General features: G+C 51.1%; 1 long non-coding RNA gene across 1 annotated transcript in view; it reads right to left on the bottom strand.

The window, feature by feature from the left end:
• The window catches only part of LOC117090651, a 76,982-nt gene that overhangs the window by 21,048 nt on the left and 28,558 nt on the right, over positions 1-27,376 (bottom strand). The window contains exon 3 of the long non-coding RNA XR_004440080.1: positions 13,623-13,769. This is a non-coding gene — a long non-coding RNA (uncharacterized LOC117090651). The remainder of the gene's footprint in view (positions 1-13,622; positions 13,770-27,376) is intronic.

Genomic DNA, 27,376 nt, shown 5'->3' with positions numbered 1-27,376 from the left:
GGCTGTGTTGCTTCCTTATCATCTGTGTATTTACTGGAGTAGCACATTTAATTCCCTCAAGAACTTTTATTTTTAATACACTAATTGGCTTTTTGGCACAAGAGGCCTAGCTTTCAGCCTTCTTTGCTAAGCTTAATCATTTCTAGCTTTTGATTTAAAGTGTGAAACGTGTGACTCTTCCTTTCACTTGAACACTTAGAGGCCACTGTAGGGTTATTAATGGGCTTCATTTCAATGTTGTTGTGTTTTAGGGGATAGGGAGGCCAGAGGAGAGGAAGAGAGGCAGGGAAATGGAGGGTCAGGTCAGTGGGGCAGTCAGAACACGCACATGTATTGATTAAGTTCACCATCTTATCTGGGCACCATTCGTGGTTCCCTAAAACAATTAGTCACATCAAAGATCACTAGTCACGGGCCACCGTCACAGATATATTAATAATGAAAAAGTTTGAAATATGGCAAGAATTACCAAAATCTGACAGAGACATGAAGTGAGCACAGGCTGTTGGAAAAATTGTGCCAGTAGACTTGCTGGACACAAGATTGTCACAAACCTTCAATTTGTAAAAAAAAAAAAAAAAAAAAAAAAAAAGGCCAGGCGCGGTGGCTCACACTTGTAATCCCAGCACTTTGGGAGGCGAGGCGAGCGGATCATGAGGTCAGGAGATCGAGACCATCCTGGCCAACACGGTGAAACCCCGTCTCTACTAAAAATACAAAAAAAATTAACCGGGGCTGGGCGTGGTGGCTCAAGCCTGTAATCCCAGCACTTTGGGAGGCCGAGACGGGCGGATCACGAGGTCAGGAGATCGAGACCATCCTGGCTAACATGGTGAAACCCCGTCTCTACTAAAAATACAAAAAACTAGCCAGGCGAGGTGGCGGGCGCCTGTAGTCCCAGCTACTCGGGAGGCTGAGGCAGGAGAATGGCGTCAACCCGGGAGGCGGAGCTTGCAGTGAGCTGAGATCCAGCCACTGCACTCCAGCCTGGGCGACAGAGCGAGACTCCCTCTCAAAAAAAATAAATAAATACATAAATAAAAAATGAACCGGGCGTGGTGGCGGGTGCCTGTAGTCCCAGCTACTCAGGAGGCTGAGGCCGGAGAATGGCGTGAACCTGGGAGGCGGAGCTTGCAGTGAACCAAGATCACACCAATGCACTCTAGCCTGGGTGACAGAGCGAGACTCCATCTCAGGAAAAAAAAAAAAAAAAAAAAAGCAATATCTGCAAAGTACAAAACAGCAAAACGCAATAAAGTGAGGTGTGCTCATAACAGCCAATGCAAAGCCCTGAGGCTGGAGGGTGCCTGCAGGTCCCAGGCACAGCACGGAGACCAAATAGGCTGAAACAGAGTGAGCAGGAGGAAGAGTAGGCCAGACACACTGCTCATGCCTATATTCCCAGCATTTTGGGAGGCTGAAGCAGGAGGATGACTTGAGGCCAGGAGTTCAAGACCAGCCTGGGCAACATAGTGAGACCCCGTCTCTACAAAAAATTTAAAATTACTTGGATGTGGTGGCTCTCATCTGTAGTCCCAGGTACTCAGGACACTAAGGTGGGAGGACTGCTTGAGCCCAGGAAGACGAGGCTACAGTGAGCCATGATCATGCCACTGCACTCTAGCCTGGGTGACAGAGTGAGATGCTATCTCAAAAAAAAAACACAAATATATATATATATATAGACATACACACAGCACACAGACATATGTATATGTGTATATATGTGTGTGTATGTGTATTTGTGTGTATGTATGTGTGTGTGTGTGTGTGTGTGTGTGTGTGTATATATATATATATATATATGTGAAACAGAGAATAATCGAGAGATCAGAAGGGAAGCAACAGACAAGATGATCTCATAGGCCATTCCAAGAAACTTTGGGTTTTGCTCTGAACCAGATGGCAGTCATTCATTGCAGGGTTTGAACAGAAGGAGTGTCTTGATCTGGTTTATGTCTTAAAAGGCTCTCTGTCCGGAGGATACATTGTAGGGTCACAGAGGAGGACACCAGTTAAGATACTGTTGGATTAATCTGGATGAGAGATGATATGATAGTGGCTTGGACTAAGCTAGCAGGGGAGGAGGAGTAGGAAGTGGTACAATCTGGATGAAATTTTGAAGATAAAGCTCGTGGGACTTACTGATGGGACAGACTTAAGGATTACGTCAAGGTTTTGGGCCTGAGCAGTAGAAAGTATGGAGTTGCCTTTTTCAGATACGGGGAGACTTCAAGAGGAGGTTTGGGGGTGAGGGAATCAGGAGTTGACTTTTAGCCATATCAAGCTAGCTATCCAAGTAGAGAAATATGGAATCGGAAGTTCAATATATGAAGTTCAGGCAGAGGCTTCGGTGAAGGAGCTATAAAATGGAAGATACTAGCATATGCTTGAGAATAAAGCCATGAGACTGGATGAAAGACCTAGGGAACAAGTGAAACAGGAGAAAGCGGTCCAAGGACGGAGCCAAGAGGTCAAAGGAGACCAGTAGAGAGTAGTCACTGGGGTGAGCAGAGAATTAGGAATGAAAGCTCCAGAGACGCAAGAAAGGGTTTCTCAAACGCGGGAGTGAAGACCCAGGTCAAATGCTATGGGTGGGGTCAAGTTCAGTGAGGATGGAGATTAATCTTAATCTTTTTTTTTTTTTTTTTTGAGATACACTTTCACTGTTGTCGCCCAGGGTGGAGTGCAGTGGCACGATCTCAGCTCACTGCAACCTCCACATCCCGGGTTCAAGCAATTCTCCTGCCTCAGTCTCCCGAGTAGCTGGGACTACAGGCACATGCCACTATGCCCACCTAATTTTTGTATTTTTGTAGAGGTGGGGTTTCACAATGTTGGCTAGGCTGGTCTTGAACCCCTGACCTCATTATCTGCCTGCCTTGGCCTCCCAAAGTGCTGGGATTACAGGCATGAGCCACTGTGCCCAGCCTGACTTCTATTTTTACAAGCATGACTCTGAGATTCATTTATGTTCAATGCTGTGTAATATTTCATTGTGTGAAGAAGATATAACCACTGTTCTGTCAATGAGCTCTCAAGCTGTCCAGCTCTTTGCGATAATAAACCACACTGTTAAGAACATTGTCGGCCGGGCGCGGTGGCTCAAGCCTGTAATCCCAGCACTTTGGGAGGCCGAGACGGGCGGATCACGAGGTCAGCAGATCGAGACCATCCTGGCTAACACAGTGAAACCCCGTCTCTACTAAAAATACAAAAAACTAGCCGGGCAAGGTGGCGGCGCCTGTAGTCCCAGCTACTCGGGAGGCTGAGGCAGGAGAATGGTGGGAACCCAGGAGGCGGAGCTTGCAGTGAGCTGAGATCCGGCCACTGCACTCCAGCCTGGGTGACAGAGCGAGACTCCGTCTCAAAAAAAAAAAAAAAAAAAAAAAGAGCATTGTCATACATGTCTCCTGGTGCCGCCTGCAAGCATTTCTGTTAGGTAGATACCTAGGAGAGGGATCACTGGGTTGTATGACATCTTGTAATGTCATCTAAAAAATGCCAATTCTTTTCCAAAATGATTGTACCTATTTACACTTCTACTAGCCACATACAAAAGAGTCGATTACTGTATCTAAATGAGCCTCCTCTACCAAATGGCTTGATAATCGCAATGGACCAAATGTTTGTATTCCCCCAAAATTCATATTTTGGAGTCTTCGCCCCCAGTGTGATTGTATTAGGAGGTGGGGCCTTTGGGAAGTAATTAGGTCACGAAGGTGAAGCTTTCATGAATGGGACTGGCGCCTTTTCAAAAGGGACCCCAGAGAGCTGTCTCACCCTCTTTCTGCCACGTGAGGACACATGAGAGTCTGCTGTGTGCAACCTGGAAGAGGGCTCTCACTGGAACCGGCCACACTGGTGCCCTGATCTCAGACTGCCAATCTCCAGGGCTGTGAGAAATCTATGCCTGTTGCTTTTCTGCGCCCCGTCTATATAAACAATTTGAGTCTCACAGAGCCAGGACATCAACCCCATCTGGCAACTGTATCCTGTGTGGTCCTACACCAGCCAGCAGAAGTGAGCTGTCTCCTGGAACAGAGGCTTGGGTGTGAATCTCAGAGCTCCATGGGGGTCAGGTCCACACACGGAGTGGATAGTGGGAGAGCTTGCTGGAGTGGGGAAGTGGGGACAGGGACCCAAGTCTAAAACTGCTACTACCCAGCACATGGAAGACACTCATTACAGATTATGGAATGAATGCACTGAGCTGGTTTTTTTCCCTTCCTCCCTCTTTTATCCAAACTCTGGCTGAAAGACCTGAAGCATTTACCCAAACAAACGTTCTCACCACGGGCTGCAGCTTGCCAGCTCACAGGCGGGGAGGAGGGAGGCAGAGAGCAACAGAGGGGGCGCCTGACGATACCCAACCTGAGTGTTTTAATGATATCATTCAGGGAACTGGAGCAGCTCCATTTCCATGAACAGGCTTTCTGGACCTGAGACTCAGGTTGTCAGCCTACAACTATTTACGCAATGATACAGTCCCCACTGTCTCCACTAGTGATCTTGGCTAAAGCCACAGGTCACATCTCCCAATGGCATCCAGAGGTGTTTTCAAGCCCTTGTGGAGGCCAGGCTGAGAACGGTGGGGGCATCAGGGGAGGCCCCACTTCCCTTGGAGGCCAAAGGTTATGGAGGACAGGGCCGGCCCCTCTGCTCCCCGCACTCTGACCCCAACAGGTAGTTCTGCAAAGTGCTTCAGTGTTTGTCCCTCAGCAGCCCTCATGAGGACGGTGTTATGATCTCCATTTTCAAAATGAAGAAACAAAGTCTCAGAGAGGTTAAGTAACTTACCCAAATCCCACAGTAATGAGTGGAGTCAGGATTTGAACCCTGTCTGTTGGCCTTCAAAGCCCACAGGACCAGCCTCTCATACCATGAAACTCTCAGGAGCCCAAAGTTTCTGGAACCTGGAAATCTAAACTCCAGGCACCTGATTTCCAGCCTTGAATGGCCCTAAGAGGGAATAGAGAACAGATACCTAAGAGGCATAGGAGGGGCTGAGAATCCAAGAACCCAAAGCATCCCGAGTGGAAGGCCACACCGTGGACTCCAGGATGGGTGTCTGAGTGCACCTGAGCTCAGAGACTGAGACACACCAGCGTCAAGTACAATTTCCAGACCAGACCCTCCTGCCCCTGGCCAGGGCACCACTCCCTGTGGACAAGTCACAGAGCAGGATGAATCGCAGGGCTATTTGGGATCAGAGCCTGGAGTCTGCCACTGAGGTGACTGGAGATCTGTCCCCACAACACAGGCACCTGCCTCGGGCCAGACAGATGGAGATGGCCTCACCTGGCCAGTCCTGGGAAGGGCAATGCCGCAGTTGGCTTCAAACACTGCCCCATTCCCACTCCTGTGGGAGAAGGAACCAGACTCCACCCTCGAAAGGGCACCTGTGGGGGAGGAGGCCCGCCTCTTGGTGTAAAGAACTCTCATAAAACATCTGCCCACCCCCAGGACACCCAGCGGGAGCCTGGAGCCAAGATAAGGACTTGGGATGAGAGAAGGTAGAACTTCACTGCAAAATAAAATGGGAAGAATTTGATTGCATTTCTGAGAGGAAGAGGGTAGCAATAATAGAGGGCAGAGAAAGGAAGAAGAAAGGGGTGGAGCACCAAGTAACAGGGCAGCAGAGCTGTAGAAATGGCCAAGAGAGGCTGGTTTTATAAGAGCACATTGTCTACTATCCCATTTGCAGCTGTCATTGCTGCTCTGTAATTTTCCTCCATCTCTCCAGACAATCAGCATAGCGTGCCACAAACACAGGTGCAACGTGATGAGGAGGGAGCGGGCGGATTTTGAAATAAAGGAAGAAGGTTGCTGGGTGGACAAATGGGCTAAGATCGCTCTCTGGGCAGAGGCAGGAACTCAGGGGCCAGAATGACCAGGAAAATGCATTCCAGCACATCCCAGACAACGTAGGCAGCTTCGGAAGACATTAGACTTGCTATGTGGGGGATGAAGATTTGAGCACTCTTGTTCAGATCTTGAAGGGTGGGGACACCCCAGCCCATCATTCCCTTTCCATAAACAGTCATACTTCCACCTGGTTCTGGTCAGTGACCTCACACACCTCTTCTCTGGTCACCCAGGTGACAACGCAGACAGCACTCTCACGCCCTGCCTTCTGATGGCATGCCACTGCAGCTCCGTGCCCTGAGATACCTCTCCACTCCTTGGAGCCTCAGTTTCCTCATTGGAAACGGGAATCTGGCACCTATTCCCAGTCTTAGGGATTAAACAGAAAGCCCCCATGATGATTACTCTTATGTGTCAATTTGCCTGGGCCACAGTGACCAGATATTTAGTCCGACATTCTGGATGTTTCCCTGAAGGTGATTTTGGATGATAAGATTTAAGTCTGGGTGCAGTACCTCATGACTGTAATCCCAGCACTTTGGGAGGCTGAGGCAGGCAGATCACTTGAAGTCAGGAGTTTGAGACCAGCCTGGCCAACATGGTGAAAACCTGTCTCCACTAAAAAAAAAAAAATACAAAAATTAGCCGGGTGTGGTGGCGGGCACCTGTAGTCCCAGCTACTCAGAATGCTGAGGCAGGAAAATCGCTTAAACCCAGGAGGCAGAGGTTGAAGTGAGCCTAGATCACGCCATTGCACCACTCCAGCCTGGGTGACAAAGCAAGACTCCGTCTAAAAAAAAAATATTTCAGTGATGGACTTTGAGTAAAGCAGATTGTCCTCCATGACGTGGATGGGCCTCATCCAACTCGTCAAGGGCCTGAAGAGAACGAGAGACTGACTCCCCACCGCGGGAGAGAATTCTGCAGTGAACTGCAAGAAGGGGTCTTCCCTGGGTCTCCCACCTGACAGCCTACCCTACAGACTTGGAACTCACCAAGACTCCATAACCCACGAGCCAATTCCTTAAAGTAAATCTCTGAATATATACATCTATATGTCTACACTCGTGTGCATGCGTACCTTCTTGGCTGTTCTCTGGAGAACCCTGATGAACACAGCTCCTCTCTGTGGCCAGCATCGGCAGGTGGTTAGTCAAGGTCACTGTCTCAAGGTCACTGACTCCAGCTTCACAGTCACGGTGAAGCTGAATGGAGATCAGCTTTGCACAGACACCTGTGAGGTCTTATCAGCCCTTCTGGCCTCCCTGCTAGCAGAAGGGAACCACTGTAACCTGATTCTCAAGCAGCTTTAGAAAGGCACCTCCATGGCAGGGGCTACTCCATCTTCATAAGCAGCTTCTCTGAGTGGTCTTCTGCAGACCAGGGGCAGGCTTTCCCATGGGTGCAGGACTGCTGGGTGAAACATCACCCTCTGCTTCCTCCAGGAGAGACATTCCCAGATATATCCAAATGTTCCAGAGTATAAAACCTGAGACGCGTCCATCGAGCTAAAGTGGCTTAAATAGGGAAGTGGCCTTAGAAATGCCCTGGCCAAGGCTCTTGTTTTACAGATGGGAACAGAGGTGCAGAAGGCGGAGGCCATTGGCATAAGAACATTGGCGGCGGCAGTAGAAGCAGGGCCCACTGGCGTTGTGCCAGCCCTTTCAGGTAACTTAGGTCGATGAGAAACAAACAGGTTCCAGAACTTTCTCTAGATCATACTGCGGCAGGTGGTGGAGTGGGGATCTGAACCAGGTTCACCACACTTTGAAACCCATGCTGTCTTTACCACCACTCCATGGGGAGGCAGAGACACCCAAACGCACACATGTGTCGGCCCCGCTCTGTCCCCTAGTCTGTTTCTAGTTTCACGTTCCTCCCTCTTGGGCCAAACCACCACTGGAGACTCTTTTCTCCCTATAGCTCCAGGCAGCGCTGCATCACGGAAAGGTCACTCAGCTCACATTCATGGCATGCTTTCTGTATGCAAGGCAGATTAGATCTAAGGACAAACAAATGAACCCCAACCTGCCCAAACCCAGGGGATCAAGCACAGACAAATACATAAGCAATGACAGTACAAAACAAGAAGTGATCAAGAAATACACAAGAGGACCCGAGAGCGCTCAGGAGGCCACTTACACTGCAGGAGGGGCCTTAGGAAACACCTCCTTGAGAAAGTGACATTTAAGCTGAGACCAAGGTATTAATACTACAAAGGAGTTACCTAAGGAAGGAAGGGCAGGGGGTGAGGGAGAGCCAGGCACACAGGCTCTAGAGCAGATGGCCTGGTTTTGAAACCAGCACCGGCACTGCCTGCCTGTGCCTGATGCACTCAGTGCAGCTGCACTTAACTCCTCCAGCCTCAGTTTCCTCGTCTGTAAAATGACTAGAAAGCCTGCTCACTCCTGTAATCCCAGCACTTTGGGAGACTGAGGCAGGAGGATGACTTGACTCCAAGAGTTCAAGACCAGCCTGGACAACCTAGGGAGACCCCATCTCTAAAAAAGAAATAGACAAAACAAAACACAACAAAATGGATAGGAACAGTACCTACCTCTTTGGGTTGTAGTTGGGAAAACTGAGTTAGCACATCCCAGTGCTTAGAACAACATCTCACACAAAAGGTTCCTTAAATGTTCAATTAAAATATATGAAGAGGCGGTGGCTCACACCTATAATCTCAGCACTTTGGGAGGCCAAAGTGGGCAGATTACCGAAGGTTAGGAGTTCGAGACCAGCCTAGCCAAGATGGTGAAACCCCATCTTTACTAAAAACACAAAATTAGCCAGGCGTGGTGGTGCATGCCTGTAATCCCAGCTACTCGGGAGGCTGAGGCAGGAGAATTGCTTGAACCTGGGAGGTGGAGGTTGCAGTAAGACAAGACTGCGCCATTGCACTCCAGCCTGGGCAACAAGAGTGAAATGCCATCTTAAAAAAAAAAAAAAAAAAAAAAGCAAGCACATATGAAGAGGCCAGGTATAGTGGCTCACGCCTATAATCCCAACACTTTGGGAGGCTGAGGTAGGTGGATCACTTGAGCCCAGGAGTTCAAGACCAGCCTGGGCAATATAGGGAAACCTTATCTCTACAAAAAAAAAAAAAAAACTGGACTTGGTGTCTCATGCCTGTAATCCCAGCTACTGGGGAGGCTGAGGCACAAGAATCACTTGAACCCGGGAGGCAGAGGTTGCAGTGAGTGGATATCACACCACTGCACTCCAGCCTGGGTGACAGAACATAACTCCATCTCAAAAAAAACAAAAAACAAAAAAGCCAGCAGTGAGCTGTATTTGCGCCGCTGCACTCCAGCGGACGCGGTTTCAGGTGCCCAAGAGAGGGTGGTGGAAGGGAGGTGAGGTGGAGAGCGGATGCCCATAAACAGGCAGGTCTGTGGGGAGGGAAGCTCCATGAGGAGATGCCACCTTCAGCTGGGAATGGGGAGGTGGCTGGGAGTAAGCAGAGAAGGCCAGGCACATCCTTAAGGGAAAATGGATGAGAAGCTTTTGAATCTGTCCGGCTGACAAGAACCGCTCACTGCCTAGGACTAGACACTTCACAAGACAGTTTCTTTTTTTTTTTTTTTTTTTAGACAGAGTCTGGCTCTGTCACCCAGGCTGGAGTGCAGTGGCCGGATCTCCACTCACTGCAAGCTCCGCCTCCCGGGTTCACGCCATTCACCTGCCTCAGCCTCCCGAGTAGCTGGGACTACAGGCGCCCGCCACCTCGCCCGGCTAGTTTTTTGTATTTTTTAGTAGAGACGGGGTTTCACCGTGTTAGCCAGGATGGTCTCGATCTCCTGACCTCGTGATCCACCCGTCTCGGCCTCCCAAAGTGCTGGGATTACAGGCTTGAGCCACCGCGCCCGGCCCACAAGACAGTTTCTTAACACGTCCTCATTCCATCCTCAACAGCCCCAGGGAACAGGCTTGTCATTCCTGTTTGGGGGAAGGAAACTGAGCCGGAGGGGGATTAAGGCCCTGGGCATGTTTGTGGGGCCTTAGACCTAAACCCAGGTCTTCTAAGTGAGGCTGTCCTGCAGGTCTCACATGCACGCGCACACACATGCACACGCATCCACGTACACACATGAATACGTGCACCCCCTCCCAAAGGGTCCTGGGCCCTGCTCACTAACCCCTCTCCTGCTGGGAAAGGTGCCCTGGGAGGCAAGTGAGCAGCGGTGACTTTGTGGTGGGGATGATCTCAAATCTGCCCTCACTGGAGGGAAAGTTAATTATTCACACATGAAAAAAACAAGCTGCAGGGTAATGGGAATAATATGCTAACATTTGGGTACTAAATAAGGGAAAGGAGGAATGCATACAAGAGTGTTTGCTTATAGGTGCACAAAACGTTTCTGGAAGGATGCCCAAACTCTGGTAAGGATGGGTGCCTCAAGGGAGGGAGCTGCCCAGAGGGAAGGAAGGGGACTTTTCAGTGTGTACCCGTCTGGGCCTTTGGAAATTTGACATGGTTACAGAAGCAAATATGTGCTTTAAAATACACGCAAATGCTTTGGCTATTATGAGTAACAGATTACTGAAAACACCCACGACTGAGGTATGTTGTGATGTCACGACTGAAAACCACGTTCCCCCAAGCCCCTCCTTTCCCTCCCCATGGTTCCAGGTTCCAGCCCACACCCTTGCCTCTCCCTGAGGCTCTGGCCCTGAGGCATCCATATGAACCACAGGAACCAGTGGCCCTAGGCCCATATGTGGGAGGCCACAGGCCCCAGCATCACGATCCTTGTGAATGACAGGGGACAGACCATGTCAGGCTCTGCAGCCTAGACTGTCCTGTCTGCCTCTTTGGGTTACCACAATTGCTCCCACTCAAGCTAGACTGAAAAAGAGGGGAGACCAGGTGCCGTGGCTCATGCCTATAATCCCAGTACTGCAGGAGGCTGAGGTGGAAGGATTGCTTATGCAGTAGACCAAGACCACCCTGGGCAACATAGCATGACCCTGTCTCTACAAAAAACAAAAATAGGCTGGGCGCGGTGGCTCACGCCTGTTATCCCAGCACTTTAGGAGGCTGAGGTGGGTGGATCACCTGAGGTCAGGAGTTCAAGACCAGCCTGGCCAACATGGTGAAACCATCTCTACTAAAAACTACAGAAATTAGCCAGGCGTGGTGGTGGACGCCTGTGATCCCAGCTACTCAGGAGGCTGAGGCAGGGAGAATTGCTTGAACCTAGAGGCAGAGGTTGCAGTGAGCCGAGACTGCACCATTGTACTCAAGCTTGGGTGACAACAGCGAAACTTCATCTCAAATAAATAAACAAATAAAAATAGGGCAGTGGAGCACAGGTGAAGTCTCAGCTACCGGGGAGGCCGAGGCAGGAGGACTGCTTGAGCCCAGGAGTTCAGTGAGCTATGATGGCACCACTGCACTTCAGCCTGAGTGACAGAGCAAGATCCTGTCTCAAAAAAAAAAAAAAAAAAGTATAAACTTAAAAACATACATCAGTGTAGTATGGGAAGTTAATATTTAAAAAATAAAATAGGCCGGGCGCAGTGGCTCAAGCCTGTAATCCCAGCACTTTGGGAGGCCGAGACGGGCGGATCACGAGGTCAGGAAATCGAGACCATCCTGGCTAACACGGTGAAACCCTGTCTCTACTAAAAAAATATATAAAAAACTAGCCGGGCGAGGTGGCGGACGCCTATAGTCCCAGCTACTCGGGAGGCTGAGGCAGGAGAATAGCGGGAACCCAGGAGGCGGAGCTTGCAGTGAGCTGAGATCCAGCCACTGCACTCCAGCCTGGGCGATAGAGCGAGACTCTGTCTCAAAAAAAAAATACATAAAAATAAAATAAAATAATACATTGATTTAAAAATAATAAAATATTTTTAAAAACAACAAGGGATTCTTGTCCAGAACTAACAGCACAAAGGGACGGAAGAGTTCAGGGCCCCAGGAGGAGCCACACAGCAGGCCTCCTATTCAGAGTGCATACGGTGCTCGGGCGCCCACGCCAGGCCCGAAATGGTCATCTCTCTAGTGGGCTACCTCTTTTTCTGCTTTCTCTGTGCGTCTTCCTGCTTCTGCCCCCTCTACCAGGAGGCCCAGTTCATCACATCGCTCAGACACCAAAGCCCCCCAAGGACCCTGGTCAGCTATGATGGGGCTGTCCTTGGGCAGGGTGCCCAATGCTGGGCCAATCAGCTGAGGTCAGAGGGGACAGGGCCATGAGGGTCAGGACAGGAAATGCACGCCCCAGGAACGGGCAGCAGGGAGCAGGGAGAAGCTCAGTTTCTCTCGGAGGGGCGGTAGACAGGGCATTCATATGGTGTACAAAAAACCTCCAGGATGCCTTCAGTTCAGCAGCCTTACTTCACCTCTCCAGGCCAGCCTGGCCTCACCTGACCTCCAGGCACTGCCTTCCCTCACCTGACCTGCAGGCACTGCCTTCCCTGGTTGTGTACTTGGGAACAGAGGTGAGGATACCTTCCCCCATCTACGAGCCAGGAGAAATATCACCGATATTTGTTACAAGGGAGAAGGCCCAGCTTTATAAATATCTGCCTACAAAGGGCCCTCACAGGTACCCCTTCTCCCTCCCTTCCTCATCCCCAGCCTCTGGCAGCCACCCCACTTGCTGCCTTTGCCAGGGCTCCAGCAGTAGTGAAAATATTTGGAGATGTTGGCCAATCCACGATGCAAAAAAGAAAAAAGAGAGAGAGAGAAAAAAATAAACCACCAAGAAAGCATGGGATTTTAAAATCAGAAAGACCTGGATTTTCTTCTACCTCTGCCACTCACTGTCTCTGTGCTCTTAGACCAGGCACTTAACCTCACTCAGTTTCTTCACCTGTGAAGTGAGAGGGCAACACCTAATTCACAGGGTTGTCAGGAGAATGAAAAGTGACATGACACTTCATATGTGACAAAGCCAGCCCACTACTGGGCGTGCAGTAGAGGCTCACAAATGGCTGCCCCGCCATTCCCTTTCTCTCTCCCTACATTTTCCCTTCCTGTCCTCCTTCAGCATCGCAGCCACACTATATTCCCCATTAATCCCATATTTTACTCAGGACTCTTGGTTGCAAGTGACGGTAAACCTCATTCAGACTGGCCGATACATGAAAGGAAAGTCTTTGGTTTTGTGGACCCGAACTATCCAGGCACGGTGGGTTCCAGGGTACACATGGTACCACCAGGGGTTGGTCTGACTTTGGGCATTTGCCAGCTCTGCTTCCCTCATTTTCAGGTGTATTCTTCATTCATTCATTTATTCATTCATTCATTCATTCATCAAATATTTCTTTTCTTTTCTTTCTTTCTTTCTTTTTTTTTTTTTTGAGACGGAGTCTTGCTCTGTCACCCGGGCTGGAGTGCAGTGGCCGGATCTCAGCTCACTGCAACCTCTGCCTCCTGGGTTCACGCCATTCTCCTGCCTCAGCCTCCCGAGTAGCTGGGACTACAGGCGCCCGCCACCTCGCCCGGCTAGTCTTTTGTATTTTTAGTAGAGACGGGTTTCACCATGTTAGCCAGGATGGTCTCGATCTCCTGACCTCGTGATCCGCCCGTCTCGGCTCCCAAAGTGCTGGGATTACAGGCTTGAGCCACCGCGCCCGGCCTTTTTTTTTTTTTTTTTTTTGAGACTGGGCAACAAGAGCAAAACTCCGTCTCAAAAAAAAAAAAAAGATTCCTCATGGGCAGCGAGGTGCTGCTGGCCAGGGCTGCTGTCATCTCAAGGCTCAAATGCAGAAGCAACGAGCCGCTTACTTCCACGCTGACTCACCGGGCTTTGATGGGTTCAGTTCTTCACCAGATAGATGGAGGGTCTCAGTTCCTTGTTGACTACTGGCCAGAGGCCTCGCACTGTTCCTCCAGCAACACAGCTTGATGCATCCAAGTACGCAAGCCAAGAAGGAGAAAGACAGACAACCTGCAAGACAGCAGTCACAGGTTTTCATAACCTAATCTCAGGAGCCATATCCACTGCTTTTACCATATACTCTTTATTATTATCATTATTATTTTTTTTTTTTTTTATTTGAGGCGGAGTCTCGCTCTGTCGCCCGGACTGGAGTGCAGTGGCCAGATCTCAGCTCACTGCAAGCTCCGCCTTCCGAGTTTACGCCATTCTCCTGCCTCAGCCTCCCGAGTAGCTGGGACTACAGGCGTCCGCCACCTCGCCCGGCTAGTTTTTGTATTTTTAGTAGAGACGGGGTTTCACCGTGTTAGCCAGGATGGTCTCGATCTCCTGACCTCGTGATCCGCCCGTCTCGGCCTCCCAAAGTGCTGGGATTACAGGCTTGAGCCACCGCGCCCGGCCTATTATCATTATTTTTTAAGACAGGGTCTCATTCTGTTGCCCAGGCTGGAGTGCAGTGGTGCAATCACAGCTCACTATAGCTTTAACCTCCCAGGCTCAAACGATCCTCCCACCTCATCCTCCCGAGTAGCTGGGACTACAGATGTGCACCACCACATCTGGCTAATTTTTGTATTTTTTGTAGAGGTCAGATCTCACTATGTTGTCCAGGGTGGTCGCAAGCTCCTGGGCTCAAGCAATCCCCCCATCTCAGCCTCCCAAAATGTTGAGATTTACAAGTGTGAGCACCTGCCCCCGATTTTGCAGTATTCTATAGGTTAGAAGTAAGTCACCAAGTTCAGCCCACACTCAGGGGAGGGGATTACACAAGGGCATGACCACCAGGAGGCTGGGATCACCTGAGCCAGAAGCTGCCTATCTCAGACGCCAGTGCAAGAACTTTAGTTTTACTCTAAGTGTCCCGGGAACCTATTATTGGTCTTTGAGTAAAAATATAGCATTATCCAACTTATGTCTTTTTTTTTTTTTTGAGATGGAGTCTCACTCTGTTGCCAGGCTGGAGTGCAGTGGCTCACTGTAACCTCCAACTCCTGGGTTCAAGTGATTCTCCTGCTTCAGCCTCCTGAGTAGCTGGGATTACAGGCATGCACCACCACGCCCAGCTAATTTTTGTGTTTTTAGAAGAGACGAGTTTCACCATTTTGGCCAGGATGGTCTCGATCTCCCGACTCCGTGATCCGCCCGCCTAGCCCTCCCAAAGTGCCGGGATTACAGGCGTGAGCCACAGTACCTGGCCCAACTTATCTTTAAAGGTCATTCTGAGGCCAGGGGCAGTGGCTCATGCCTGTAATCCCAGCACTTTGGGAGGTAGAGGCGGGCAGATCATGAGGTCAGGATATCGAGACCATCCTGGCTAACACAGTGAAACCCTGTCTCTACTAAACATATAAAAAAAAAAAAATAGCTGGATGTGGTGGCACGTGCCTGTAGTCCCAGCTACTTGGGAGGCTGAGGCAGGAGAATCGCTTGAACCCGGGAGGGGAAGGTTGCAGTGATCCGGGATCATGCCACTGCACTCCAGCCTGGTGACAGAGTGAGACTCAGTCTTAAATAAATAAATAAAGGCCATTCTGACTCGTGTTGAGCATAGACTGTGGGAGGTGGGGAAGGTGGGAGTTAGGAAACTAGCAAGGAGGTCGAGCAGGATTCCAGGTGGCGGAACCAGCTGGCAGCCGTGGACAGGGTGAGGAGTGGCTGGGTTCAGATCTGCCTTGCGGGATTTCCTAATGGATTGAGAGTTGGTGCGAGACACAGAGTCAAAGATAGCTGCAAGGGGTTTGGCCCTGCGCACCTGGAAAAGTGCAGTGTTGAGACATGCAGCAACAGCTCCCCACCTAACTTCATAGTCCTGAGCAACCCCAGCAGAGTGAAAATCCTGCTTCCCAATGACTCCAGCTGGAACACAGTGGAACGTAGTAGGCACTCACCACTCACTGCTGAGTGGTAAATAAGTTTATTCAACAGATATTTATTTCAACCTACTCGGTACCAGGCCCCATATCTACACAGTGAAGACAGATACAGTCTTTGCATTTCTGAAGTTTGCAGTCAAGCTTCCTATCTGATGAAACTAAGGCAGGTAGAGAAATGAATGATTGGCTACGATGCCCACCTTCCTGGGGAATGTGGTATCTTTACGGAAAGTTTTTAGACCATAAAAATGGCCCTCTAACTTCAGGTTTCAGCCTGGCTATTTCCAGGCAGGGCAGCCTTCTGGGTGCATCTCAGATTACACCTGGGAGGCCACCCCACCCACACACTCAGCCTGCCAGAGCCCTGACCACAAAAAAAGGTGTCCTGAGACAGCTGCCTTCCTTTTTTTTTTTTTTTTGAGACAGACTCCATTGCCCAAGCTGGAGTGCAGTGACACGATCTCAGCTCACTGCTCAGCTCAGCACTGCTCGGCTTGGCTTGGTTTCCAGGGCTCAGGTGATTTTCCACCTCAGCCTTCTGAGTAGCTGGGACTACAGGCATGCACCATCACGCCCGGCTAAATATTGTGTGTGTGTGTGTGTGTGTGTGTGTGTGTGTGTGTGCGCGCGGGGGCGTAGTTTTTGTAGAGACAGGGTCTCGCCATGTGGTCTCAAACTCCTGGGCTCAGGCAATCTGCCCACCTTGCCCACCCCAAGTGCTGGAATTACAGGCATGAGCCACAGCGCCCAGCCTCCCCCTTCATTGTTGAGACATTCTCTGTAGCAGTCAGGGTCTCAGCAGCAAACAGAATGTATCCAAAAGGGGTGACCAAGGAGAATTCTACAGAACAGCCTATCATAGAGAGGTAGGCGGGGTTGAGGGACACCCACAAGGGACAAGGGACAGTGAGGCCCACTGCGGCCAGCAAGAGCCGAGGCCCCTTCCCTCCAGGGCTGGGGAGCAGGGGAAGGAGCAGGGAACCCGAACCAGGAGACCTAGAGCTTCAGTGGGAGCTGCTGACAGGGGCTGTGGCCTTCAGGAGAGGGAGGTAGCCACTGCCCACCAGCAGCCCAGCAGGGAGTGGGTACCCCATCTACTCCCCTCTCACCCTCCAATTCCTGCTGGTCCCTCCCTCTGGCTGACCGAAAGGGAGCCTGGCAGAAGCATTGTAGAAGTCATCCTGGCGGGACCCGGGGCATGCGGAGCGGGGTGGAGTGCGTGTCCGCGGGGCACACAGGGAAGGGCCAGCACACACTCTTTTTCCCAGAGGCCCATCTGTTTCCTTTGGTCAGGCTGGGAAACTGAGGCAAGGGCCGCTCCACCTGAGGAAACTGAACTCCACAGCAGGCAGAAGCCTGAGGGGTTTGAGCTGGGAAAAGGCACAACCACCAGTGCGCAGTTTGGGGCTGTGGGGGAGGGGTGTGGGTGTTTGGCTATCACCATGGCAACCACTCTACGCTGCCATCCAGGTCAGGCCAGGGAATGGCTGGAAGTCACTTTTTCCATCACCTACCCATTCCAGTCCCATCCCTCTTTCCTTCCTCCTTGGCCCCACACAGCGTGACTTCCCCTGTTGCTCCGTTCCCAAGCATGAGAACAATGGATACTGCTGGCTCACAGTAGGGTGAGACGCTCGGGCTGGCATTACCATGTCGTGGGGAGAGGAAAGCAGAGGGGAAGAAGTTACAGAGGGAGATGGCACAGGGGGTGCCAGAGAACCCAGAGTGAAGGAGAGAGGATTACGGCGGAGGGCCGCTGTCCAGGAGCGGTGACCTGCCACCTAGCACGTTCAGCCTGTGGTCAGCAAGCAGCTTTCATTGGTGTGGCGACACCAGGACATACCAAACTCTGTCCTGCCCCTGCCAGTGGGACAAGGAGCAAGGCCCAGGATGGGAGGGGATTTTATTCATTCCTCCTTATAAATGCACCAAAAAGGGTTACCAGGGAGCTGCAGATTCTAGACAGACAGGGCACCATGTCTCCCTCCAGGACAGACTCCTAGAAGAAGGATGTTTCTTTTTGCTTAGAAAGACAAACGTGGGAAGGGAGGGGGCCATAGCCTTACTTAGGGGACTTCACTGTGACACAGGCTTTTGTGCTGGTCAGTCCTGCTGGGCCGGGTTACTCCAGGAAGCAGGGCGGAGGCAGCCTGCCAAGCCACTCTCCTCTCCCACAGGCCTCCCCTCAGTCTCTGCTCTGCAGCCCCTCTCAGGGTCACTTTGCTCTAGTCCTCCTCTCTGCCTTCCCAATTCCAGCCTGCCTCCTGAGCTCATTTGGTTCAGATTCTTCCTCTGCATAACGTCTTTGATCGCTGGTCACACAGGCTGCACCACCTCGGTGAAATTCCAACACATTCACTGCTTACAGCACGCAGTTTTCACCCAGCATGACACACTTATCTTCCGATGTAGATTGCCTTACTGCCCTACAAACAGCCCAGAATTGCCTCACACCCAACTACGTGCACTCAGATTCAATGAGGAGCAGAGGCAAGATTCTAGGACCTCCCATTGTCAGAGATTTTAATATCAGCCGCTGAGATCTTGGGGGTTTCCTAAAAAGGGCAATTACCCCTCACTCTGCCAAACAGGCAAGAGAAAGCTCTGTCAGGGTCACACCGGTGTCATCCACAGGCACCAAAGCACGTCTTTGCAGACTATCTTATTTGAATCCCATAGCAATTTTGTGAGGTACTCATTTAACAGGTGAGGAAATTGGGGGTCAAAGAGGTTAAATAGCATGTCCCAGGCCACAGTTAGTCTAGAACCCAGGTCCCTAGACTCCTAGCTTAACACCTGGAACCCAGGAGAAATGCCTAGTATCCAAAGAAGAACAAAAAAGGCTACCAAGCCAGGTGTGGTGGCTCACGCCTGCACTCCCAGCACTTTGGGAGGCCGAGGCAGGTGGATCACTTGAGGCCAGGAGTTCGAGACCAGTGTGGCCAACATGGTAAAACCCCATTTCTACCAAAAATGCAAAAAATTAGCCAGGCATGGAGACACACGCCTGTAATCCCAGCTACTCGGGAGGCTGAGGCACGAGAATCACTTGAACCCGGGAGGCGGAGGTTGCAGTGAGCTGAGGTCGCACCACCGCACTCCAGCCCGGTCGACGTGGCAAGACTCCATCTCAAAAAAAAATAATAATAATAATCAATGCTATGAAGCTGGGAGATACCTGACCCAACGTTACTCCAGGGTGGAAAGCAATACTAAAAGAGAAGGATCCTCCCGGGCAGATGCAATCCCTCCCTCCAGCCCACACAGGGAAGCAGACAGATGTAAGCTGCCAGCATGGCGCTCTGAGCCCTCAGGGTTCCAGGTTCCAACCCCAGGTGAAAAGCTCAGAGGAGGGTCTACTCTGCCCAGAACCTCTGAGGGAATGAACTCCACTGGGAGGGGGAGAATACGGGTGCCTGGTAACGAGGGAAATCCAGTAAACTGAGGCAGGGGCCAGAAGAGGCTGAGAAGGCACAGGAGTCCAAAAGCAGCACTCACCTCTAACCTCTATTCCAAAACAGCCCTAGTGGGAAAATCCTGGGAACTCTTTACCAAGGAGAAGAGAGTCTGCAAACATAGCTGCACAGAAAACCACAGGAACTGTTTCTTCGAAGTACAGATACCGAGGGCTACCTCAGCCTAGCTTGTTAACATCCAGATGCCCAGGCAGAAGCACAGATCTACTCAATCGGAATTTCTCGAGAGGGCTCAAGCACGAGCCTTCTCTTTAAGTCTACTGTATCAATGTACAATCGAGGTTGAGAACCACTGCTTTCAAAAGGCTGGGGGCATCTGTGTGTTGAATGTGTCTCGAGAGATTCTAATGAACCCCAAGTCAGCCCTGCTCTGCTCACAGGTATATGGGAAACCTTGCTAAAAGGTAACTCACCCCAAATCAGCAAGTGTCATCTACAAAACCAGCAGGGGGCCGGGTGCGGTGGCTCACGCCTGTAATCCCAGCACTTTGAAAGGCCAAGGTGGGCGGATCACAAAGTCAGGAGTTCAAGACCAGCCTGGCCAACATGGTGAACCCCTGTCTCTACTACAAACATAAAAAATTAGCTGGGCATGGTGGCGTGCGTCTGTAATTCCAGCTACTGGAGAGGCTGAGGCAGGAGAATTGCTTGAATCCAGGAGATGGAGGTTGCAGTGAGCCGAGATCTCACCACTGCACTCCAGTCTAGGCAACGGAGCCAGACTCCATCTCGGAAAAACACACAAACAAACAAACCAGCAAGGGGACTGGTGGAAGCCAGAGATCAGGTCCTGGGGCCATAGGGAGAGCTAGCAAGGAGGAAAGAGGCAACTGGGAACAACTAGAGAGCTTGGTCCTCTGGCGGCAGGAGCAGAGCAAGCAAGGGCAGCAGATTTCCATAAGGAAAGTGGCTCCTCCTCCCAGGGCTGAGTTTAACACTTTGCTCTTCCAACTCTGTGAAGGGCTGAACCCTTGACAGTAAGTATACTACCAGACCCCACCAATGTCTGAACACGGCCTCTAAAGTTAGGGAGCCAGGGGAATTCCCGCACTATATTTCCTAGCTGTTTGCTCTTGCAAAAGTTACCTTGCTTCTCTGAGCTTCTGTTTGCTCAGCTACCATATGGAGATAAATAATAGCACTTATGTCCTTGTGTGGTTGTGAAAATCAAATGAGATCATTAATGCCTGAGGAGCCATTGGAACAATAGCTGGCACACATAAAGATTAGCTCCTAGGCACATATATATAAATATCCATACATGTTTATATAAATATGCATCTCTCTATATAAGTATATACTTCAAATTATACGCACAAAATAATACAGTTGATAATAATACAAAATACAATATAATAATACAAAATAATACAGCACCAATCCTCAAGCAGTCAAAAATAATTTGTTGGCCGGGCGCGGTGGCTCAAGCCTGTAATCCCAGCACTTTGGGAGGCCGAGACGGGCGGATCACGAAGTCAGGAGATCAAGACCATCCTGGCTAACACGGTGAAACCCCGTCTCTACTAAAAAATACAAAAAAACTAGCCGGGCGAGGTGGCGGCCGCCTGTAGTCCCAGCTACTCGGGAGGCTGAGGCAGGAGAATGGCGTGAACCCAGGAGGCGGAGCTTGCAGTGAGCTGAGATCCGGCCACTGCACTCCAGCCCGGGTGACAGAGCGAGACTCCGTCTCAAAAAAAATAAATAAATAAAAATAAAAAATAATTTGTTTTTTCAATGACAGCGTTCTCGCTTTTGCCCAGTCTGGTCTTGAACTGGGGTACTCAAGCAACCCTCCAACCTCAGCCTTCTGAGTAGCTGGGACTACAGGCTCCCACACCTGAGTGTAACTTTTGGCTCCCCCAAAACTACCAATAGCCTACTGTTGACTGGAAGCCTTACAGATAACATAAACAGTGGGTAAACACGTATTTGATGCTATATGTATTATATATTGTATTCTTATAATAAAGGAAGGTAGAGAAAAGAAAATATTATTAGGAAAATAGTAAGAAAGTGTATTTACTATTCATAAATGGAAATAGATCAGGCATAAAAGCTGAGGAGGAGGGAGAGGAGGGTTGGTCTTGCTGTCCCAGGGACAGTAGAAAATTCTCGAATAAGCATACTCTCGCAGTTGAACGCCCTGTTGCTCAGGGTCACCTGTATCTGTAAAACGCAATCTTAGCGGAGTGCTGACTATACGCCAGTCACTATTTTAGGCACTTTGCATGCACCTTGTGAGTGAGAAGTCCAGCAGGGCTGACTTGTGAATTCTGGGACTTCTGGAGAGTCCCCGCGTCCGTGGGCGGGATCTCCAAGGTGAAACTGGTGGCTCAGGTTTGGCAAGTTTTCCGCAGCTTTAACACACTCGGATTCTGAGCCAGATCCTGTCAGGACACCTTCTTCAACCTGCCAAGCGGGGACCCACCCAGGAGTTCCTATTTTTCCCTGATTTGTTCTGAGAACAGGCCAAAACACCGGGGCACACCGAAGGAAGACTGGGCTTTCTCCCCACGTGTTTAGCTAGGGGGCACATTTCCCCCCGCGGCGGCCGCCCACGGCCGGTCCTTGGCAGAGCTGTCCCTCGAATCCGGACTGAGCCGGGGCCGGCCCCAAAACCCGCTCTGGGAGGGAAGCCACGCCCGGCCCCAGGAAAGGCGCGGGAGGGCCCGCGGGAACGGCCCCGCCCTGGCCCGGGAGCCCTGCCCTGTGATCCCGGGAGGCGCAGTCTCCTGGTGGCGGGAGAGTCCCGGGAGGGTGCAGGGCAGCGCAGAGCCTGGGATCCCGGAGGTTCAGGGCCAGCCGGCGGTCAGGGCGCGGCCGGGCAGGGAAGCGAGGGGCGGAGGGGGCGCGGCAAGCCCACGGAGGGCTGACTCATCTCGCGCCGCCCCGAGTCACCCGCGGCCCCCCGGCGGCCCCGTTCTGCCGCGCCCCCTCGCGGCCACGCGCGGAAGTGCAGCGGGGGTGCCGTGCCGTGCCCCGCCCCGCCCGCGCCCTCCTCAGAGCGCCGAGCTGTTTTTAAGCTCCGGCGACAAAGTGCCAATCGGCGGCGACAAAGTGCCAATCGGCGGCAACCCGGGAATCCAGAAAGGACATATGGGGTACATTGGAGTATTTTTGCATTTTCTTGTAGATAATGGGGTCTCGCTCTGTCACCCAGGCTGGAGTGCAGTGGCGCGATGTCGGCTCACTGCAACCTCCGGGTCCCAGGCTCGAGCGATCCTCCCACCTCTGCCTCCTGGGTAGCTGGGACCACAGGGGCGCGCCACCACACCCGACTAATTGTTTCATTTTTTGTAGAGACCGGGTCTTGCGGTGTTGTCCAGGCTGCTCTGGAACTTCTGGCCTCAGCCCATCCTTCAGTCTCGGCTCCCAAAGCGCTAGGATTATAGGCATGAGCCACTGCCCTTGCGCCACTTCTGCTTTTAAAAAATGAGTCTCAGGGCCCTCTCCTGGTACCTCCTGTCCCCCAAGGCCATCTCTCCTCTGGCTTCTCTTCTCACTTCAACCAGCAGAGAGACAAGGGTTCCTCATGAGAGCCACTCCTTTGCAAAAGTCCCCCATTCCCTTCCCTCTCTCTCCCTCCGTCACACTCTCCTGACAAAGCCTCGCCCTGGATGAACCGCGCTCCAGGCCACGCCAACAGCGCCCAGCATTGGTGGGGGAAACACAACCACCTGAGCAGATGAGGGCACTGGCACTTCTTGCTCGCCACCCTCCAGTGGGCTCCCAATGGCACCAACAGACCTAAGATGTTTGTGAAGTTGGTTCTTGCCCACTCTCCGCTGTGGCCACTATGCACAGTCTCCAGCCGCGTAGAACTCTTCCCCCAACCATGCCCCCGATTTCACCTGACACACTTCTCCCTTCGTGGGGAATGTGGAGTCATCAGATAAGAACTTTCTTAAATTCCTAAGGCCAAATTCACCACTTACATGAGAACCTGCCTCCTATTTTTCTCCTGATAGCACAGAAGAGGGGACCCCAAAAACCAGCCATCCACAGGCGCCCTGGGCTCTGTCCTCTCATGTGTCCCCACTCTGCCAACTGCATCTTCACCCTCTCCCTGCCAGATCTTCCCTTCAGCATCAAAACATGAATCTGGGGGCCAGGCGCAATGGCTCACACCTGTCATCCCAGCACTTTGGGAGGCCAAGCTGGGCGGATTACCTGAGGTTAGAAGTTCAAGACCAGACTGGCCAACATAGGGAAATCCCATCTCCACTAAAAATACAAAAATTAGCCAGGCGTGGTGGCGCTCACCTGTAATCCCAGCTACTCAGGAGGCTGAGGCAGGAGAATCACTTGAACCCAGGAGATGGAGGTTGTGGTGAGCTGAGATCGTGCCACTGCACTCCAGCCTGGGTGAAGGAGTGAGACTGTCTCAAAACAAAACAAACAAACAAAAAAACCCCATGCATGTGGTAACACGGGCATCTGAAAGAGCCAAAACGATCACCCAAAACTCCCTCCTTTCCACCACCCCTCGCTCAAGACTGCCCCATTTCTCTGCTGTCTTTCAGAGCCCAGCCTCTCTGGAGCTGCCTGCTCACGAGGCTGCATCTCCCTCACCTCCATTCTCTTGTCTGGCCTCTGCCGCTCCCTCCCGCCTGAAACTGCTCTTGTCTAAGTCACCAACAGCCTCCACAGCGCCCAGCACAGTGGGTGCCTCATCCTCTCCCCATTGCCTGTCAGACGCCTCCATCGTGAGCCACTCCCTGCTCAGTCAGCTCCTGGTGCTGAGCCTCCTGCTTTTCCTCCCACTCTGTGCCTCTTCCACCAACTCTAAGCATCAGGGGCTGGTCTCAGCCCCCTTCCTCTCCATTTGCACTCTGCCTAGGCCTAGACCATCGCTTGCCTTAGATGCCATCCCCAGCACGTGGACTCCCAAAGTCTCTCTGTGGCGCAGACTGCCACTCGGCTGAAGACTCAGACCTGACTGCCTACTTGACCTCACCACGTGAAAGCCGCCAGGACCTTAAAACAGAGCCTCGCTGTCTGCCTGTCCCATCAGCAGGCCCATGCCACATGACAGGCCAGCCCAACTCTGACCTGACCATAAAACACCCTTACGCTTATCACTGCACCCAATCTCTCCTCTATCCCAGCCAGAGTGGTTCTGGAATTTGTACCAAGTTCATGTATTTGATCATTTCCAAAACATCAATTAAAAAGAAAAAAAAAACTTGAAAGCAGGATATCAAAGAGATACCTGTACACCCATGTTTATAGAAGCATTATTCACAACAGCCAAAAGATGGAACCTACCGGAGCACAGTGGCCCACACCCATAATCTCAGCACTTTGGGAGGCCAAGTCAGGAGGATCACTTGAGCCCAGGAGTTCAAGACCAGCCTGGGCAACATGGCAAGGCTCTGTGAATACAAAAAAATTTTTTCTAATTTTAAAAATTAGCAGCCGGGTGCGGTGGCTCAAGCCTGTAATCCCAGCACTTTGGGAGGCCGAGACGGGCGGATCACGAGGTCAAGCGATCGAGACCATCCTGGCTAACACGGTGAAATTCCGTCTCTACTAAAAAAAACACAAAAAACTAGCCAGGTGAGGTGGCGGACGCCTGTAGTCCCAGCTACTCTGGAGATTGAGGCAGGAGAATGGCGTAAACCCGGGAGGCGGAGCTTGCAGTGAGCTGAGATCCGGCCACTGCACTCCAGCCTGGGCAACAGAGCGAGACTCCGTCTCAAAAAAATAAATAAATAAAATTTAAAAAATAAATAAAAATTAGCTTGGTGTGGTGGTGTTTGCCTGTAGTCCCAGCTACCTGGGAGGCTGATGCAGGAGGATCACTTGAGCCCAGGAGGTTGAGGATGCAGTGAGCTATGTTTGTGCCATGGCACTCCAGCCTGGGCAACAGAGTGAGACTCTGCCACAAAAACAAAACAAAACAAGAAAAGGAACCTTCCCAGTGTCCATCAGCAGATGAGTGGATAAGCAAAATGCTATATACAGTGGAATATTTAATTCAGCCTGAAAAAGGAAGGAAATTCTGACACACGCTATCATGAATGAACAGTGAGGAAATTATGCGAAGTGAAATAAGTCAGTCACAAAAGGACAAGTACTGTATGATTCCACTTAGCGTCGTCAAGATCACAGAGAAAGAAGTAGAATGGCAGTTGCCCGGGGGAGAGGAGAATAGGGGGGTTATTGTTTAATGGGTTCAGAGTTTCAGCTTGGCAAGGTGCAAAGAGTTCTGGAAACAGGTTGCACTGCAGTGTGAATGCATTTAGTACAACTGAAATGTACCCTTAAAAATGGTTAAGATGGCTGGGCACAGTGGCTCACGCCTGTAATCCCAGCACTTTGGGAGGCCGAGGTGGGCAGATCACGAGGTCAGGAAATGGAGACCATCCTGAAACCCCATCTCTACTAAAAATACAAAAAAATTAGCCAGGCGTGGTGGCAGACGCCTGTAGTCACAGCTACTTGGGAGGCTGAGGCAGGAGAATGGCATGAACCCGGGAGGCAGAGCTTGCAGTGAGCCAAGATCACGCCACTGCACTCCAGCCTGGGCGAAAGTGCGAGACTCCATCTAAAAAAAAAAAATAAGAAAGAAAAAATAGTTAAGATGGGGCCGGGCGTGGTGGCTCATGCCTGTAATCCTAGCACTTTGGGAGGCTGAGGAGAATGGATCACCTGAAGTCAGGAGTTTGAGACCAGCCTGACCAACATGGAAAAACCCCATCTCTACTAAAATTTTAAAAAATACAAAATTAGCCGGGTGTGGTGGTGCATGCCTGTAATTCCAGCTACTCAGGAGGCTGAGGCAGGAGAATCACTCGAACCCGGGAGGCGGAGGTTGCAGTGAGATCGTGGCACTCCACTCCAACCTGGGCAACAAGATTGAAACTCCGTCTCAAAAAAAAAAAAGGTTAAGATGGTACATTTTATGTTTTTTGGTTTGTTTTTTTTTTGCCATGATTAAAAAGAAAAACCCATAAATTAGCTCAAGTTTCTTTCTGTCTTGCTTTTACTTCTTGGTTTTTTGAGAGGAAGTCTTGCTCTGTTGCCCAGGCTGCAGTGCAATGGCGCGATTTCGGCTCACTCTGCCTCCCGGGTTCAAGTGATTCCCCCATCTTAGCTTTCACCATGTCAGTCAGGCTGGTCTTGAACTCCTGACCTCAGGCGATCCACCTACCTTGGCCTCCCAAGGTGCTGGGATTACAGGCATGAGCCACTGGCCCAGCCTCTCCCTTGCTTTAAACTCCACGATGGTGTCCCGTTTCACTCAGAATAAAATCTGAATTACTGGCCTGGCCTAGAAAAGCCCTGCTCACTGCACCCCCTGCCCAGCCAGGCCGGGCTCTCCCTCCCTGTGGGCTCTATCCCAGACTCACCTTGAGCTAATATGCTGTTTCCTCGGACAAGCCTCCGCTAGCCAGTGTACCTGCAGGTTTCCCCATGGTCTCTGTTGCGCCCTGTTCATTTCTTTTGGAGCACGGTTCCCAGTGTGTAGCTACATGCTGATGTGTTTAGCGTCTATCTCCCACCCCCACAACCTCCGTCACCACCTCCTTCAGGCATGAAGCTTCTTGAAGGCGGGGACCAATGCTGTTTGGTGGCCACTCTATCCCCAGCACCCAGCACAGCTCTGGGCATGTCCTTGGTGCCTTCCACATCTTCGCTGATGAATGGGTGAGACCCTCTCTCAGTGTGGCAACAGCGCAGAGCTGGCCACTCCAGGAACTGAACCCCAGCCTCACCACTTCCTGGCTATGTGACCTGGGCAGTCTTAACCTCTGTGAACTTCAGGCTCTTCATTGATAAAATGGGGACATCTTGCAAGGTAGTTTGAGGATTGTATTACATAACCTATATAAAGTGTTTGCCCCTGGTCAACCAACTGGTCCCTAACATCACTGTATTCTACGCCTTCAAGGGGATACTTCTACGTAGGCAATAATTCTTGACTTTTGGTGGGAGGAGACGGTCAAATACACCTTTGAGAACTTGATTACAACTATAGAATTACCTCTAAGCCGGGCGCGGTGGCTCATGCCTGTAATCCCAGCACTCTGGGAGGCCAAGACGGGCAGATCACGAGGTCAGGAGATCGAGACCATCCTGGCTAACACGGTGAAACCCCATCTCTACTAAAAAAATACAAAAAAATTATCTGGGCGTGGTGACGGGCGCCTGTAGTCGTAGCTACTTGGGAGGCTGAGGCAGGAGAATGGCGGGAACCCGGGAGGCGGAGCTTGCAGTGAGCCGAGATCACGCCACTGCACACTCCAGCCTGGGCGACAGAGGG

The sequence above is a fragment of the Trachypithecus francoisi genome, unplaced genomic scaffold, assembly GCF_009764315.1.
Source record: "Trachypithecus francoisi isolate TF-2019V2 unplaced genomic scaffold, Tfra_2.0 Lachesis_group11, whole genome shotgun sequence".
NCBI classification, from domain to species: domain Eukaryota; kingdom Metazoa; phylum Chordata; class Mammalia; order Primates; family Cercopithecidae; genus Trachypithecus; species Trachypithecus francoisi.
The sequence above is the reverse complement of the archived record's forward strand: the minus strand, read 5'-3'. Positions and strand labels throughout refer to the sequence as shown.